Genomic DNA, 20,020 nt, shown 5'->3' on the forward strand with positions numbered 1-20,020 from the left:
CTTTCCAGGGTCCAAATATTGGAGCAGTGAAATTTTACAGGTACTTTTTCTTTTTCATGTTTCTATGTTTCACTCTTTCGTAATTTGGAGATTTGATTTTTACATGACCACTTTAATTTTTGTTAAAGTAAGGTTGAAAATTTAACAGCAAAAGTGAGGGAGACAGTCTGAGAAAAATGCAAATGGGAAATGACTCTAGGTGATAAAGGGAAAGTGGGGAAAGACTATAAAGAGAGAATAGTTTGAAGCAAAGAGAACAAAGGGAGAGATGGCTAAGGATGATATAATAAAACATACCAAGCAAGGTCTGGATGTTTTGCCATTATAAAATGTGGACCTCTTGTATATCAAATATTTATATTTGAGTGTAGTTATCTGAAAGATTACACACATAAATTTCTGTATCAAGTGATACAAATTTCAGTATGAAGTAGAGGGGTGTGTGTGTATGTGTCTATGTGTGTGTGTGTCTATGTGCATATGTGAGTGTGTGTGTGTGTGTGTGTGTTTATTAATAAACATTTCTCCATAAACACAGAGGAAGGTCTCTTTCCCTGCCCTTGACTTCCCATTTACTATAACCTAGTGGTTCAGTTCTTATACGTGAGTGTGTATCAGAATCCCCTGAAGGGCTCGTTAAACAGACTGCTGGACCCAATCCCCAGAGTTTCTGATTCAGTCTGTCTGGGACGAGGCCTGAGAATATGCATTTATAACAAATTCTCAAGTGATGTTGATGTTGCTGGTCCAGGAAGCACACTCTAGCTCATTGTGTTACCCTAGCATCTACCATGAGGACAGTTTCCATTGTAAATTGTTTTATTACCATATTACACAGATTCTAAGTTCTTCCTCCTCCACACACATTTTCACAGCTGATTCAGGATGTATCTGTAATTAACCACACCTTATGATAGTTATACACAAGGCAGCACTCACAACCATAGTAGTCAATGACAGTACGTGCATGGACTTGGTCATAGCGGTTCATACTGTCTCTTCAGTTGAGAGAGAGAAGTTTTGAGTGATATCATGTTGAGTTCAACCGCCATTTAAAAAAATTTTATTTAACCTACAGTTTTTAAAAAGTCACGCTACGATTTGGCTTTAAAAAGAAAAATCATTGCATACAAAGATAGCATATAAATAGGTGTGGGGTATGTATTTATAAATGAAGTAGATGTTCATTATTGGAGAAATAACAGCAATTTCAGATTTCCTCGGAAAGCAGCATTTTATTGCACTAGAGGACAGAAGAAAGGTAACCACAAGTGGAAGAAGCTGTGGTACAGGTAAAAGTTTTGCCTAGCACAGGCCCAGTAATGCAACTGAAGGCAGAAGAAACTGCTAAATCCCTTTGAATAAAAATTTCAAAATGATGTGTTGCTGGTATGAATAATTCACAGGTCCAGAGAGACTCTAAGACTCTGTGTCTTTGTTTATTGACAATGTTTTATTCTTTATTAGTAATACATAAAGTAATGATATGACTTATAATAACAAAAAAATTAGATTTGATAAAATATAATATTATTGGGATATAAAATAATCATTCTCTGTAGCAGCTATTTAAAAATTGATGATCCATGTGTTGATTTAAAGCAGAGTTTTTTTGTTATTGTTCCAGGTGTGTGTGAAAACTACATAAAGAATCACTAGGATACCTGCTACAACTAGAGACGTCTGGGACTACCAGAGATCTATTGAATCTGTATCTTTGGTTTGAGAACCACCGAACATTTCACCTTCAATAAATAGCAATTTAGTATGAAAATATTACCTTTGAATCAAAATCAATTAAAATAAGCCTTCGATATTGCCTAAAAGATTAAAAAGACACAAGGACAATTCTGTGACAGTTTATTCCCATAGGAAGTATTAATAAAAACCAAAACACCAAGCTGCATAAATATTCCAGTGCAGCTTTGTGAAAGTAGAGGAAAAAAAGCCAGAGGCAACAGTGGATGCTTATCTGACCAGGCCCAAAGCAAGCAGTACCTGATAGGAAGGCATAATGCTGAAAAGAACAAGTACCTAGGAGTGTCACATCTCCAAGTCTGTTACTCCAGCATCAGCCTAGCACAGTCCTCCAGAGATGTGAAGAACTGGAAGAGGTAATACCAGAAAGCCAAGATATAACTGAATGACTGGAAAGTCACCCAATATTACTGAGCTTTTTCCTTGGAAATAGAATAAAGCTATTGTTAGAATAGATTTCTATGATCCATTCTAGCTCTAAAAGTATGTAATGTTTAAAAGCTTTTATAAAAGTAATAGGGTGTGGCCTCTTTCAACATTTTATTAGGATAAACTTCACGAAAGCAAATGACTGATTAATCCAAGAAAAAGAGCATCTGTTATGGTTTGAATTGTGTCCCTCGAAATTCATATGTTGAAGTCTCAATCAGCCCAGTATCTTAGAACGTGACCTTATATGGAAGTAGAGTCTCTACAGAGGTAATTAAGTTAAAGTGAGGTCATTATGGGTGGGCCTTAATCCAATATCACTTATACCTCTATAAAAACAAAGACATTTGGATACAGAGAAGGTACAGAGCGAAGACCATAGGAAGAGACACCAGAAGAGGTCCACCAATAAGCTAAGGAGAGAGGCCTGGAACAGATCTTCTCCTTAGACCTCTCAGAAGGAATCAACCCTGCCAACACCTTAACGTCAGATATCTAGCTTCCAGAACTGCGAGACAACACATTTCTGTTAAGCCACCCAGTTTGTGGTAATTTGTTATGGCAGCCCTAGCAAACTAATACAGCATCTTTACCAGGTGCTTGATATTAAATATATGCTGATTTCATAAAAGGAATTGGACAACTGACCACCACTTACTCTTTCTCTATGAAGCCTGAATAGCAGTAGGAGAAGCTATTTTCAAAAGGTTAGAACTCAGATGTTTTTTTATATTTGTACTTTCTCTAATTTTCCTCAGTCAAGATTGTTATGCACTAGTGTTTAAATAGATTAACACCCGCCCCAAAAGAACTAGCTGTTGATTTCCATCACACTGTTTATTTTTTTCTTGTGTTTTCTACTCCACTAATATCTTATCTTTATTAACATCTGCTTTCTAACTTCTTTTAATTAATTTTGATGCATTTCTTTCTAGTTTTTAAGATGCATACATGGCTCATTTATTTTTAATTTTTGTTTTTTAATATTAAAACCATTTAAGAGCACAGTTTTTGATAGTTTTCCCTTCCATTAACTTTTAGATAATCTATCATTTTACTTTTGATTTTCCTCTTTTCTCCTTACTTGATGGTTAAAAGAACTGAGAGATAAAAATAATAAGATATCTTTTATTCTTTCTTCATTATTAATGTAGTTTACTACAAATTTAGGTCATCGTTTTAATTATTTTGGTCAATTAACTATACATAAAGAAATTAGGATACTCTGGAGGACATCAGAACTGCTTAACTTTGGAGTTTTAACTTTTCAATTCTGTTTGGTGTATTATCAATCATCTTTCAATTAGCTATGTGTTTGTAATTTTGTGGCAAAATGGCAACAATTTACCTACTAGCACAGTTTTAATCACTGAATTTCATTCAAGGACACAAATATTTTAAATAATCTATCTTTTGAAATTATCTGTCATTATCATTTATAAAAGCATTAACATTTAAAAACAGGAGTCAGTTAATGGGTCAGACATTCTTTGAGGTGGTTTACATTCAATTCTTATAACTACCATTGTAGAGATGAAGACATTGATACTAAGAGAAAATAAGCAAATTGTCCAAGGTCACAAATCTTCCAATTCCGTGCTCCCTCCAAGCTCTCTTCTTATAAAAACCAGTGGATTGAGACAGCAAGGTTGAACTAAAGTTTTTTTTCTAATGATTGCCAGAGAATGTAAAACATTTTATTTTATTTTTTAATTTAAAACATAAATCATTTTTAAGTAAAAAGAAATTTGTTTCAAAAAAGAAATTCTTTCTTTTGTTTCTCTTTTTCTTTTTTCCTTCAGCAGAGATTTTAATTTTTCCTACTCCTTTAGGGAAGCATGAAAATACCTGAGGGTAAATCATTTTATTTTGAACTATACCATATTTTTCTAATATTTAATGCTAAATATTAACATCTAGCACATCATATGTATTAATTCAAGAATCCCCATATTTAGTGTTTAAAATATATGTAAAATTCTTTAGTAGCATTTATTTTTAATACTTAGTGCTTAGTTTTTGCTTAAGACTATCTAAAGGCATTAACTACTGATATTTCTGGTGAAATTATGCTTAACTGAGGAAAAATTGTAACCTAATCAGCTTTTTAATTTTCTACAAGTATAGCTCTCTATAGATGAAAGATAATTACTATTAAGTAGGTTGTCATTTATTTGAATAGAGTGAAATTTAGGGAGTTATATGAGTTCTGAGTGTCAGATCCAGAATGGACCCAGAAAAGAGAAAGAATAAAAAGAAAGAATTAAAATTGTTCTATGAGTGAAGATGTTCATTATAATTACAAACATGTGGAAACATGCTAAATGCTCAATAGTAGATGAATGGATGTGTCAATATTATGAAATATAAAACATATTTAGTGACAGGAAAATATTTACTAACAAGTGAGGAAAACTATGTAGAACTGAATATACAATAGAGGTCATATATTATAAAGGAAGCATATTCTATATCTTTTTGAATGTCTGTATACATGCATGTCTACAGAAACATGTTTAGAAGAAAATACCTCAAAACACATTAATATTGCAGGTTTATAGAAAATTTGACATTATTATTTACTCTTCTGTATTACATTTTTTGTACTACCCTGAAACAAACTCATTTTAAAATTTGTAGTAGGAGGAACTTGCTATTAAAAGAAAATTTATATACTTTATAAAAACCTGGAGGCAGAACTTTAACCAAAAACCCAAATTTGGCCACTTGCCACTCAAAAGCCAATACTTGAGAGGTGACCACTGGGTGGAAAAGAAAGGTTACTTTATTCAGGAAGCCAGTAATTGGAGGAAGACAATGGATGAATGTCCAAAAAGCATCTCCAAAGTTCAGGACCAAGCAGAAGAGTTTTAAAAAGGAAGAAGGGGACGGCAAGTTCCAGGGAACTGACAGAGAAGTCTGTGTTTCTTTAGTCACAGATAACCTTTTTTTCGTATGAGACTCCTGGGCACCAGAAGCTGGTCGCAGCTACCATGGAGACTTTCTCTCCTTCTACAAAACAAACTCATAACTTCTCTTCCAGACCTTGAAGTTATCTCCTCCTACTTGACAAAGAGAATCACATCAGCAACTTATGACTACATTCCTGAGAACAAAAGGAATTGAGCAAGAAGAGCAGTTAACGTGTTCACAAAGGCCTAATTAAGAATTAAATGACTTACTTCTAGCTGCCAAAAATACTAGGGGCATTAAAATCACAAGGGGCTTGGGCTACAGAATTAGCTAAATCAGATAGTAACACTTAAAAACTTTAATACGTAGATGTTGAGAACTAGTCAAGTTCTCAAGTTTCTTTTGGGCTCTAATGATTCTCTGATTCAACTGGAGTAAGGTATAGACCTGGGCAAGTATGTGGAGTAAACACAGGCAGGAGGCTTGCATTGATCACTGTCCCAAGTGCAATTACACTGTAAGTGGTATGAAACAAGCAAGATAAAAGGGAATGAAGATAATACAATATTTATAGTGAACTTCAGCCATCAATTCCCATAACTCCTCTGTAACTCAATCTCTTCACCTGTAGTATTTGCATCCATACAGATGAATGTGGAGAGCCTGCAGAGAGGTCAAACAGAGAATCCAGGCCACGGACAGGCTTTATATGCATGATTTCTTTCAAGGAATTAAATCTTTTAACCACTCTGGTATCATTGCCACTTAGCCAAGTGTTTAACTTATATGAAGGAAATAATTTATATGCTGAGAAGATATGGTTCGCCAGGAACCTCATTAAACTATTTATTCTTTACCAATGTCATCGGAAAATTTCCATGACAACATCATGATATATAATTAACCTGGTTCAGACACATCAGATTGCTGCACAACTAGACACATCAAAAAAATTATTATGTCATCAATGATGCTACTAGATAGAGCACCTGCTCCCCTCCTTCATTGTATAGCAGATGTTCAAATAAAGCAATGTAGCTTTTAGGATAGATGTACAGCTGTGTCAAGCTTTTCAACAGGGTCAAATTAGAAATGCTATCTTTTTTTTTTAAATCTCTACCTGTCTAATAGGCATCCACTCTACCTTGCTTATTTTTATGCAAAGGCAGCTTGTCCTCTCAGATAGAGTTTGCCTAGGGCAGCAAAATGCTCTGTGAATGTTTATCCTGGGTGAGTACTCGCCAGCTGGGAGAAATGTGTTTTTTCTAGTTTGCCTACAGCGTATATTTGGAGGGAGATGGACTAGACAGTAACACTTTGGATAAGTTGAACAATTTTGAAGTGATATGATATTCTGCAAACAAAAATGTTTAGGTACATCTAACTCTGGGAAGATGAAACCCAAAAGAATTTTAAGAACTGCTCTCCATTAACATAAAAATCTAAAAAATAAACACTAAAAAAGTCATCAATGGGCTTTGTTTTCTTTCAAGAGCTGGTTATAGTAGGTGTTCGAAAACAAAACTAGAAATCATTTAAAATATTCTATAAAAGGTGAACTCACTGGAGTCAAAAATGCTACAGCTTTAGAGGCATATGATTACAGCTACCCTGCATCTGATCTATATTGCTAAATTAGCTATAAAAATATTTTGTCAATTATATTCTTTTCCAAGATAATTCACATATATAAACTCTAAACCATATTAATAAAGAAAAAATAAAGAAGTTTGCTTTGTCCCAGGGAATGAGTTTACGTGCTTTAAAATGCCATTTCAAGATTTAATAAATCGATGTTTTTGAATTTTGAATGTATGTCATATAATCATAGAATCCCAATACTTAAAATGACTCCAAAACCATCTCATTTTATTAATGAAGACACTGAGAGCTGGAGGAGCAAATTACCTTGCTGATTGTCATCGATAAGAATATTTATTCATGCCCTAAATCTTTATTGAGTCCTACTCTGTGCCAGGTACTGTTGTGAGTACTGAGGCTACAGAAGTCTCTGCTCTCGCGAACTGACATTAGACTAACGTTTCCTGATTCTGAGCACAGAGCTCTTTTCATTTGCTCACATACTTCCCTCACCGAAAGGGCTAATCTGCACAATTTATGAGAATGCTTCAATGTGTGATAAAAATGCCTGTGGTTTTTGTTGTTCTTTTTTTCCACCTTGATTCAGCCATCATGGTTGTTTTCTTGAAATCAATCATGTTATCCATACTAAAAAGAAAGCCCCCAGATCTTTATGTTACATGTTTTTCAATTAACAACTGACATATTTTATCAATGTAACATATTTGGGATATAATGGCATAATATAATTGGAAATACAATTTCAATTTTTTATCTCTGTGCCCTCCTAAAATGGAAAAATTCTGAGATTCAGAGATAATGATTTTCTATTTTTTCCAACTTAATATTAAGTACCTCCATTAACATTCAGTAGTCATCATGTTATGATTCAAGTGAATGATTTAGAGAAATAGCTATATAATATCGAGTGACCTGTAATAGTCTGTAACTGTAGCAGTAAATCAGGAAGAATTTTAACTTGTGGTTTTATTCACTTGAATTCTGCAGAAATTATGCACTGCAACTTTTAGCAGGAAAAGCCTTAGACAACCACATTATATGTAAATAAGGCAGAATACAAAGCATGTTTCCAGGGCTTGCCAGTTCTCCAGCCTCTTTTACTTAATGTGACCTCTCTTTCTATTACATGACTCTATCTCATTCAAACCACCATTGATTGGATAATTGGTTTAAGGACAACTAAACGTTGGAGACATATGATTAGTGGCCTGGTTTAGAGCAATGTGACAATCATTTCTTCAGGAATTGGGAAGATGAGAAACCAGTGACGTTAAGTACTAAAGGTTGACAAGCTCTGACCAGGTTCACTGAAAGTCATGTTTAAACCAAAGTTTATGAGAAGAACAGGCCACTACAGAAAGGAGAACAGACCAGAAAGTGTCAAGAAAGCAAGAGACTATGAGAGGCAGAGATTATCTCTGAGATAAAAAAAGACTGCTCCTTATGGTTTTCCAGGTCATTATCATTTGTTTCCACAAGTCTCAACATGCTGCAATACTGGCATTGGATTTCCTGAGATACATTATTGTATCCTCACAGTAAACCTGCTCCTTAAGTTGGTCTGAGTCTATTGCTTGTAACCAAACAAATCTTGGCCAAGAGAAATGGCCTTTTACGTATCTACACTTAAGTTTTTACCACAACAGAAAAAGAGCAAAAGATAATCACAAGTGATGGTACTTAATTCCTCTTAAATCTCTGAAGGAACTTGATCCATAAGTCAATTGTGAGCACTGCTTACTATGTCATTAATTTTTAATGACATGGTGACATTTAATAAGTTAATTTCTACAAACTTCTAAATACAAAATCACATGAGGGTTACTGAAAACCACAGCACCGATTTAATCTTTTCCAATTTCAACTTCGAAATATCTACTTATCTTACCTCTTTCTCTATCAAAGGCATTGGAAAACAGGTGCCCAAAGAAACCATAGCAAGTAATAGTCTTTCGATTGCCATGGCTCTGATATTCTTCTCTAACAAAGTGTTCTCTAGCTATTTTTCCCAGTTAATTTTGTTCCTAAAATAGCATATTCATGAGGACTTTCTCCTTTATTCTCCATCTAATTAGTCACTGTTGCTCCTCGAACCAGAAAAGAAAACACAATTTCTGCTTTGTTTTGTATTTTAAAACTTTGATAAAGGTATGTTTCCCTAATTGTTTATCTTTATCACACAGTTCCTATAAGAAATACAGAGTTTTTCTTCTGTATTTGGTTTGTTCCTATTGAGAACAAAGTCTATAAATATTATTGTTGTTACCTGCTATACCAGAAAAAAGCTTTATTTCTTATAAGGTAAAGAAAACATTTTCAGCCAAAGCAAATTCTTTAATTCAAAACGTATATTGAAATGACACAGCAGACATTGTTCTACTATGGCTTTGAACCATCTGAAGCACATTCTCTTGTCGGGATTTTCCAACTTAAGAGAAAATGGAATTTTAAACAGTTAAATGGGAAACCATTGATGTAATTATAGGCTAGAAAACAGTAGGAAAGCCAAAAGTGTAGTAGAAAGGACATTAAGATGCAGCTTTCAAGTATGTATATATGTTACAAGGCATGGAGATGACAAAAAGAACTACTAAGAGAGTGTTCTTGGTTATAATAATGCTAGCAACAAACTCTTCAGTGCCAGGTCCTTCTCTAAATGTTCACCGGTATCAACTAATGTAATAGTATTCTAATTTTATAAGTGAGGAAACCGAAGCGCAGAGACAATAAGTAACGTATTTGAGGTTACACAGTAGGAAGTTAGAGTGGGGATTTAAAGGCAGGAGTTCTGTCCCTGGAGCTGGAATCCTTAGTCTTAGGATGCTTGAACTCTCCTTAAATACTTTGACCAGTACTTCTCAATCAGTTAGTTGTACTTTAGAACCAACTCAAGAGCATTTCAAAGCATACCATTTCCTAGGTTCCACCCTCCGATATTCTGATATTATGGGTATGGGTGGGGCCTGTCGGAGCGGCAAGATCTCTAAGTCCAGGTTGCCTGGCAATTTGGTAGTCAAGCCAGGAGCAGAACCCAGGTATCTTGATTTTTTCCTCTACCTTACAGTGACTCCCACTTTCAGCAAATTGAGGGAGGAAATGAAACAAATGTTGACTCTGGAATGATGATGAATTTGAGTTTCTTAAACCTAAAATATTTTGTTCACTGGGGATCATAAAACGCAAGCATGGTGTTACATTTGGTAGTCATTAAAACTAAAATGAGTTCTCAATTTTCTGAAATAATTAAATGTGTTAATGAGAAACTGATGGACATTTCTGAACTCCCTTTATTAGGTATCATAGCACTACTATAATTTAGACACCAGAGGTCTCTGCTATACAATTTAAACTCTCTACGTAATACAAAGCCCTCCTGAGAAATCAAGGCAAAACGTTTTAAAGAAAGAATGAAGAAGTGTGTGATAATGAACAACCAGCTCTCTGGGGAAAAAGCCCTGATATGTAGTGTTTACCAAACTGTGGTGGAAATACTCTATCATTGCCAATTTTAAGTTACCAGTGTGACGGACGTTATTGAAAGTAGAGCCTGGAAGAGATGCTTAGTAGCACACCACTATACAGTATTTACACCAGTATATAATAGATGCAAAAAAAACCCTTCAGAAAGCATAGATAATAGTAAAATAGAGTTAAATAATTAGAAAGTAATAGGATTCAAATATTTATTACCTTTGTTTTAAATATAGTTCATTTAACGTATGTTTGTATAATTTAATTTTTAACAACACTGTATTTAATAACCGGCTTACAAAATTCCTGAAAATTCAATAATCAGCTCCTGCAAGCTGGCCCAACATACCACTGAAATGAAAGGACATTCATTCAATCACATATTTTTCTTTGAAAAGGGCAATATTTAATTAAATTATTAAGCTTAAGTCAATTTTTATGGAACATAATGTCAACAAGAGAGAAAACAAACTTTCTTCTTTCATTCGGCTTTCCCAGGAATGAGAACTTTTGATTAAATCCTGCAGGGCAAATTCAGCCTTCATTTTGAGCAACAGAACATAAAGGTTAAGAGTGTGGGCTCTGGGGTCGGAATGCCTGGATCTGAGTCCTGGCTTGCCCACCTGTAACTCTTTTACCTTAGGAAACTTACTTCAAAAATCTGACCATATGTAAAATGGGATGATAATGTACCCACCTCTTAGGACTGCAGACATGTAAAGCACTTGCAAATGTGCCTGGCACATTGCAAATGCTCAGTGAATATTAGCTACCTCTATCATATGAAAGTGCCTTTAAGTATGTAAACTATGTGTATTTGAGATGGCTACTTAAAGTTGGCTACTTAAAATTCCCTGAACACATCAAGAGCTTTCAAGCATCCTTGCATTCTCTCATGCTCCTCTTTCCTCTGATATGATGAACTTCTGCCATGTCTTTTTAAGCTCGGCTCAAAAGTATTATTTCTCTTAACTTTCTCTGATTAGCCTGCATCATGGATGATTCAATAGTCCCTTATAAGAACATACTAAATTTATTCTTAACATGTACTTAATAAAGTTCCTGAAAACATGTTCTAACGTCCAACATTTAAAGTCCAAATACAGAGGCATGCATGTTATAAGGTTTCTGTTTCCTGGCATCCTCTTCCTCACAGGTCATTCACTTGTGACCAGAACTTGAACATACATGAGCAGCTTCACCAGGTGATAGCTCAAAATCATCCTTGACAACCAATGTGCAAAAAAAAAAAAACTGTTCAGTGCATGAAAGGCCTGGTTCCTAAAATTTTGGGACATCTAAGTATTATATACAAAAGCAAACTTAGTATTAAAGTTAACATTATTAAACTTAAGGGCCGCTCATAATTCTACGTCTATGTCTTACCTCTGTTTCCTTCTGGCAGACTCTTAGGGCATTGTATTTCAACATATTTGCATCTGCATAGCACAGTTTCAAGTACATATTAGGTGATCAATGAACATCAGTTGTATTTCATTTCATTTCATTGGTTGCTATATTCATAAAATCTCAAGTTTAGGACAAGAAAAACTTTGGTGTCTCCTGTCAATTTAATATTGTTTGTATAATGAAGGAAGTTATAGGACTAGAAATTCCCTTTTCCTTCCAAGAGTGGCTCTGCAATTTTATTTAAATAATCAATTATCTCAGATGGATAGATTTAACGGAAGAAGAAAGAAAGAAGAAAGGGAGGGTAGGAGGAAGGAAGGAAAGGAAATTAAATTTTTCTTCTTTAAAAGAAATATCTCTTTAAATATAGAATCACTGTTGTATTTTATTTCCAGCAATATAAGGAATAAACTTACAATATCATCCCCTTGAAAAATGGATAAAATTATTTCAAGAATCCTTTTAGATGCATAGGAGACTTAGCAAGAAAGTGAGGGAAATCCTCAAAAGCCAAAAATAGAAAACCAGTTTTGTGAGATAACGCTAAGGCCATGAGGGCTTTTGCCAGTGTGAATTTCATACAGTATTGGGTTCTGAATGGGAGCAAAAATCAAGGCTTTGCTCCTCTGCAGGGAGGAGAGTTGAAAATGAAACTCAAAGCCAAGTCCTTTGAAAAGTACTCATGCAGACTGTCTACTTAACAGCGAAGGGAGATGACAAGGAAAACTGTTTTAGCCAGAGACTGGGGAGAGAAGGTGACTTTCTGAGAATTTATAACCACAGTCCTACCTTTATGTGGGTCAAGATTTAGATACTCACTACCTGCCTGGTCCAGGAAACCCCAAAACAAAAAACTATATGGTCTAGGATTGGCTGCATCCTAGGGCACCTAAAATAATTTTTTCTGGAAGGGCGCATCCTCAACTCAGGCCTTGCAGAGTTTCCATATAGAAAACCCAATAAATCATAAGCTCACAATCGGAAATTATAAAATACATAAAGAAATAAGCCAACATGAATAAGAGACAGAGAAAAAGAAAGAGCACACTTTAAACTTCTTCATGGCTCTCTTAGAGTTATTAAACACAGAATATAAACTATATCTGAAATATCGAAGAACTGTAGATTATAGATCCCATAATGGTCATTAAAGGATTCAAATGACTGGCAGAACATAGAATTTGAGAACATATGTTTGGAATTATGGAGGTTTTCAAATAAGACTCCGAATAGGATTAAAAAGGCAATTTTTCTTTCAAGTCTACCTGCTGCTCCCATTCCTTCTGCCTACTCCATTTGCCTTCTCTCTTCTCTCCATCCCTTTTGGAGAGCCTGGAATGTTCACACTGGCTCACTTCTGATTAAGGACAACCTAACTATTATAAGCATCACTGCCAATAATGCACTGCAATCTTTCTTATCTGGAGGCAATACTCATGGTCTAGTTTTATTTGAAGATATTATTTTACAAAATTAATTTTAAAACACTCTCATTACGGCATATTTTTTAAATTTTATAAAGAACCATGCTACTTCATTTGAATATGGTAGTAAATAAAATGTGATAAACCTGCTTTTTATACAGCTTGAAATCACACAAACTTATCTGAAAAATAAAATGTTGTTTGGTATAATTATCAAAAGACTAAGTTAAATGTCTTGGTCTTAGAAGTATAGTGTTTTAACAAATACTATGTACAAATTCTGTTATATATTCATATTGTTTTTACAGAATTAAATCCAGAATTATCAATATCTTTCTTAATGCCAGTAGCTGCTTGCAGTGTCATTGTTATATATTAGGAGGCTAATCCTTCATTCTATGTTTATACAGTATTTATCTATTCAACAATATTTAAATAAATATCTGCTTTGAGTCTGGTACTATGATATGCTCCCTTGATAATGAGCAAAAAATGGACATAGCTCTTGCTCTCAGGGAGCCACAATCAAGTGAGGGAGACAGATTATTACTAGAGTAATGACCAAATAATTGCAGAACTGCAACTGAATAACTGTGACCCATTCTTCTGTGACTAGAGTTAAAAAATACATTAGTCTTAAGACCCTTTTAAAAAATATTTAATTTTTCAAAAGTTAAGGGGCAATAAGTGATTCGTCCATATAGTGAAAACACTCTTCTTTTAAATGAAATCCACACTTTACCTGGGAAATCTTAACCTGATACTGATTCCTACTGAATCCTTTTAAAGTCATTATCAACTTTGCCAGTATTTAAAAATATTTAGGATCCTTTCATTATAATCCCAAATGACAAATTGCTGAATTTATAATTTCAACATTTTACAAAATTTCATTTCTTTAATTATATACAAACTTTGAAGTTATATTGATTGTATGGGATATTTTAATAGATTTTGAATATTTCTTCTTTTTAATGAATTATCATAATTGCATTTAAAAATTTTTATTTTATTATTAGTTTCAGTACATTAGTTAGATATTTATGTAGTTTATAAAATGATCCCCCTAATTGTTCTTTCTCTTTTCTGGCTCTCCATTCTAGCCGCTACATTAATGCTAACTGCATTTCTTATGCTGGGCTCTCCATCCCCATGACCATCTGTCAACTACTAATATGTACTTCTTAAGCAATGTTCAGTTTAATTCTCACTCTAACTGCCTGCCAGAGGAAGGTAGAGACATAGGTCAACACATTGTGGGGTCTGGTCTGCTAGTCCCAAAGAGGGAAAACTGAATTGGAGTACAGAGCACACAGGAAGGGAGAAAGCCTGAACGCCCCCAAATCCCTAATTTCTGACTCTTTACAGCCTTCATAGTTCTCTACACCCAACCCATTCTAAACTAACTGTGGGAAACTTTATAAAGAGTAAAAGAAAAAACAAGGGTTTATTAAATCTGTAGATTTGGTGACTAAGTTCAGTAATTCAGTTTTTTGGTAAACTTGGCTTTTAGATGGTTGGCTTTAGTCCATTTGGGCTAGAATTACCTATAGCAGGTCAATCTAACTGGGTCCTATGTCATCAGATAAGAATATCTTGGCAGCTTGAGGTTAGCCTAGAGCCAGAACTCAGGGTAAATGTGAGTTGAACACGTGGGCAGAGAGGGGTAGAGCAAGGCAAAAACAGGTGGAAGGCCAGGTAGAAGTGCCTGACTGGCAAGAGAAATTGGATTGAGATGAAGCCAAGGGGTACTCGGGGTCCAAGTAAGATAAGATACAAAGGTCTGCCTTTGCCTTAAGTCATTAGGAAGTGGTGATGGTGTCTCAAAAGCAAGTAACATGATGAGATTTGGGTTTTGAAAAGATCGTTCTGGCTACAATATGGAAGATAAACTGGAGAGTAGCTGAGCTGTATGCAGGACAATACAGCAGAAAACTGTTGCAATAGTTCATTGAGCAATGACAGTAGCCTGGAGCCTGGCAGGAGTGAAGATGAAGAGTAGAGCAGAGATGAGAGTAGTGGTCTGCAACTGGGGGTGATTTTGCTCCACAGGAGTCATTTGGCAATGTTTGAAGACATCTGTGGTTGTCATAACTGGGGTAGAGGGATGTCCTAATGGCACCTAATGCGTAGAGGCCAGGAATGCTGCTAAATATCTTATAATGTACAGGATAGCTCCCCATAGCAAAGAATAATCTGACCCAAAATGCCAGTAGTGCCCAGGCTGAGGAACCACAGTCTAGAGAAATACTTAGGGAGTAACATGGACTTTGGATCAGAAATTATCAAAATAAAATGCAATGACCACAAGAATAACAACACAAGTGTCAGTGACTGCTTTAGGTACAACAAAATATAAATGAATAGGTGCAAATCAAAGCAGTCATTAAATACATATGTATAGTTATTAAAATGCTTAGAAGGGATGTGAGCTGTAAACTGCATTCCCATCTTGACAGAAATACACAGTGACTAAATCTAGCATTGTCTGCAAAAGAGGCACGCACTTCACTCTGGTGACAGTCAGCAGGATCTAAATTTAGTATATACTCTTAGTGCATTAAAATAGCATCAAGAAGCTCAGGAAGTCTAAAACCATCACACTCCAAGTTTCTGTCTATACTGTTAATAGCTACTTGCCAAAATCCCTGTTGCTAGTGTGATTATAGCCTATTAAAAACATGTCATCTGCAAAGTTCTTCCAAAAAACAGGAAATAGAGTTAAAGGCATGATTCTAGATAAAATCATTGGCAAGACAAATACCACAATGTAGATATTCATAAGGAGATATTCTAATTTCCAAAGTTCTGTGAGAGGCTTTTGGAGGTTATTTTACTATTTTTACTATAAAAGTCAAAATGCTCTCAGAGTTCCAGTGTCACCATGGTAAATTAGAAAAGCAAATAAATATTTTTATTTGAACAGAAGATTTATTACTTGCCTATCATATGATGTGGATAAAAGTTGAACTGTGGAAAAACTAAGCCAGGGCTATTACTGAAAATGGGAAAAGATTAAGATTGTACCTTGGTGCCTTAATTTAGCTGTTTAATCTCTTCTATTCAAACAAAACCCAGACAGATGAACCCAGAGAGATTTCATTTTTTCCACTTAATTTCACAGGAACTTATAAAATACAGTTTGAGATTTTAAAAAATTGTTTTATTTTCTGAAATTTTAGTTCAAGATATATTCCTTATAATAAACTACTCTCAATTGTTGCCTCCTGCAATCACCTAAGCAAATACATACCACTAGAAGAATGAACCAAGGAGTTCAGAATTAATGTCCTAAAGCAAGAATAATAGTTTTTTTCTTCTATAAAGGGGCCATTTACCAAAGAAAAAATAAATAATAAAATTAAGTATCAGCAGCTTCATAGTTAAAGTCAAATTAAATAATGTTGGATTTTCTTCTTAAAAGAAATATGTATAATTCCCTCCACTCATGGCCAGATTCTTTTCCTGAGTTAGATCCATGAGATACATAAAATAATTACTTCAGTCACTCTGTATTCTCACTCTTGTGCTACCCTTTTCATACTTATACTCCTGTGCCTATAACTACAAATAGATCTTTAGCTAGGTACATGGCTACCTGGAATAAAGTATACATTTCCCAGTTTCCCTTGCTGCTAGGTGTGGTCATGTGACAAAATTCAGGCCATGTGAGATTTCCTAGTGTTTCCTTAAAGGGAAAGAAAGCCACTGTGCTTCTTTCTTCCTATGGCCTGGGATGCAGATATGACTGACACCTAAGAGGCTGTACAGGGAAGCTGTGTGCTGAAGATGACAGAGCAAAAGAAAGTAGGTACCTGGCTCCCTGGCATGGTAGAATACCATACCAGACATGGATGACTTGCAAACTACTTTAAATGAATAAGAAATACATTTCTATTATTTAAACAACTGTTATTTTGTTTTTTGCTTTTTTTTCTATCTCTATAGATGACTTTAATCAAAATTAATATAACACCTTTGCAACCCCAATTTTCTGGCCTTCTGTGTCCTCTGTCTTACTCTGTGATTCAAATTTTTATAGTTTTAATGTAGTTCGGTTATGTGCTTTTAGGAACTCTTCCCACTGTCCATTCTCACAGAAATTTCTCTCTACATTGAACTAGGACTTGCTGTTTACACGTTCCCACCTGATTTTCAGTTTTAACAATTTGTGTATAAAAACTTATTAATTTGAACTTACCCTATGCTCTACAACTAGTTCATAAATTCCTTAAGGTTAGGAATTGTGCCTTCTACCTCTTTGTATCCCCAATACCTTGCATGAGTTAGTAGATGCCTATATATCTGCTAATAGTTTAATATACAGGAGGGGGAATAAAAGGAAAGAAAGAAGGGAAAGAGGAAAGGATGGAGAGACAGAAAAGGGGAAAGAGAGAGAGAGAGGGACAAAGAGAGAGAAGGACAGCTAATAAATGATTAAAAGCAACATAACAATGATGTTTTGCCTTAAAATATGGTTAATAAAAATTTTCGCACCTATGGACATTAATGGGACATTATAGGATTCATGTAAGCACCTACTGATTAAATGTTACTTAATGGCACTTTGGAAAGCATGATTGGGTCAACATCTTTGGGGATGATAAGGGACTCAACCTGGCACAACAACTCCCCATGAGTCTAGAGAATAAGAATCTCTTCATTGTGTTGTTGTTCTTTGCAAAAATAAATAATAAATAAAATAATAATTGCTAATAAGAAATACATTCAGAAAAGGCTTAAATTTTTCTAGAAGCTAAGAATGATTAACATCTGAAACTGTCTCTTGAGTCTGAAGAAAAGCAAGAAACTGATCCAAGAATACGTTTATGAACCAAGGTCAAGTGAGAATAGAATTTATCACTGGTGCTGACAGAAACTCAGGCTTCTTATGGAATTTGCCAGATTAGATGTATCTTCTTTACTATTTGCTTGAAACAAAATTAGTTCCTACATTCCCTTATGCATCCAGATTTCTTAATCATGGCTTATCAATTGATTTTGAACTTCTGAGTCTTGACAGTTTTCACTGTGTATGTTTCTTATTTATGTTTTTGTCTGCCCCATCAATCAAAACCTGATTCTTGATTTATTTCCATTTTGTTTTAACTTTGAAGCTCATGATTTTAAAGTGAATTTTGAGCACAATTAACACTGGCTAATAAGAAATGACTCCACCTTATTTCTAATTTCCTTTCTTTTTAAAAATAAACTAATTACTTTGGAATAATTTTAGATTGATTTCATTTACTTTTAAAAATGAAGTTATGTTCATTCTAGGAATGCAAGGTTGGTTAAGCATTCTAAAATCAATCCAATTCTTACCATTTTAACAGAAGGAGAAAAATCATGCAACCATTTCAATAAGTGCAGAAAAAGCAGTTGAAAAATAAAAGATCCATTTTTAACAACAACAAGAAAAATCTTAGTAAAATATAAATAGAATGAAAGTTCCTTAATTTGAAAAAGGTTATTTATAATCAAAACAGTATGAGACTGGCATAAAAACAGACACATAGACCACTGGAACAGATTAGAGAGCCCAGAAATAAACACACACATATACAGTCAAGTAATCTATGATAAGGGTGCCAAGAATACAAATGGGGAAAGAGTCTCTTCAACAAATAAGATTGGAAAAGCTGGATATCCACACACACACAAAAAAAAATGAAATTGGACCCTTATCGTCTACCCTATACAAAAAATCAAATCAAAGGAGATTGAAGACCTAAATGTCACACCTAAAATCATAAAACTCCTACAGAAAAAAATAAGGAAAAAGCTCCTTGACATTAGTCTTGGCATGATTTTTTTGGACGATACCAAAAGGACAGGGAATAAAAGCAAAGATAAACAAGTAGGACATAACAAACTAAAAAGCTCCACACAGCAAAAGAAACAACCACAAAATGAAAAGGCAACCTACAGAATGGGAGAAAATATTTGCAAACCATATGTCTAATAAAAAGTTAATATGCAAAATATATAAGAAACTCAAACAAGTCAATAGCAAAGAATCAAATAATTCGATTTCCAAATGGTCAAAAGAGCAAAATAGATGTTAATAAAGAACATACAGATGGCCAAAAAGTACATGAAAAGGAACTCAACATCACTAATTATGAGGGAAATGCAAATCGAAACTACAGTGATATATTACCTCACACCTGTTAGGATAGCTTTTATTAAAAAAGAGAGAGAGAGAGAGAGAGAGAACCAGGGATGTGTGGAAACAGGAACACTTATACAATGTTGTTGGGAATGTAAATTGGTACAGTCATTATGAAAAACAGTATAGAGGTTTCTCAAAAAATTAAAAATAGAACTTACCATATGATCCAGTAATCCCACTTCTGGATATAAATCAAAGAAAATGAAATTAATGAAACCAGTATCTTGAAGAGACATTTGCACTCCTGTGTTCATTGCACCATTATTCACAATACCTAAGATATGTAAATAACCAAGGTGTCTGTTGATGGATGAATGAATAAGAAAAAATGTGATATACATATCACAATTACATATAAACATATATATTTATATATGTGTATATATGTATACACATGTACATATGTTATTTATATATTATATATTATATTATTTGTATATATGTGTATGTGCGTATATATACACACATGCATAAAAACACAATGAAATATTATTCACCTGTAAAAGAGAAGAAAATCTTGCCATTTGTGATAACATGAGTGAACCTGGAGGACATTATGCTAAATGAAATCAAACAGAGAATGACAAATACTGTATGATCTCACTTACATGTGGAATCTAAAAAGTCGAAGTCATAAAACCAGAATGGTGATTACCAGGGGTTGAGGGCTGGGGGAAATGGGGAGATGTTGATCACAGGGTACAAACTTTCAGTTACAAGATGAAAAAGTTCTAGGGATCTAATAGGCATTGTGACTCTAGTCAATAATATTGTATTGTATACTTGAAAGTTGCTAAGAGAGTAGATCTTAAAGTATTCTCACCACACCAAAATAAAA

At 34.3% G+C, this 20,020-nt stretch overlaps 1 protein-coding gene and 1 long non-coding RNA gene across 5 annotated transcripts in view; one reads left to right on the forward strand and one right to left on the reverse strand.

The window, feature by feature from the left end:
- The window catches only part of LOC120597194 (uncharacterized), a 67,274-nt gene extending 65,498 nt beyond the window's left edge, over nt 1–1,776 (forward strand). For all 3 annotated transcript variants that reach the window (XR_005651353.1, XR_005651355.1, XR_005651354.1), the window contains one exon: nt 1,628–1,776. This is a non-coding gene — a long non-coding RNA (uncharacterized LOC120597194). The remainder of the gene's footprint in view (nt 1–1,627) is intronic.
- Nucleotides 1–20,020, reverse strand: part of ZNF385B (zinc finger protein 385B) — a 344,341-nt gene that overhangs the window by 167,455 nt on the left and 156,866 nt on the right. The gene's annotated exons all lie outside the window — the stretch shown is intronic.

Source organism: Pteropus medius, unplaced genomic scaffold, assembly GCF_902729225.1.
Source record: "Pteropus medius unplaced genomic scaffold, Ma_sr-lr_union100, whole genome shotgun sequence".
NCBI classification, from domain to species: Eukaryota; Metazoa; Chordata; class Mammalia; order Chiroptera; family Pteropodidae; genus Pteropus; species Pteropus medius.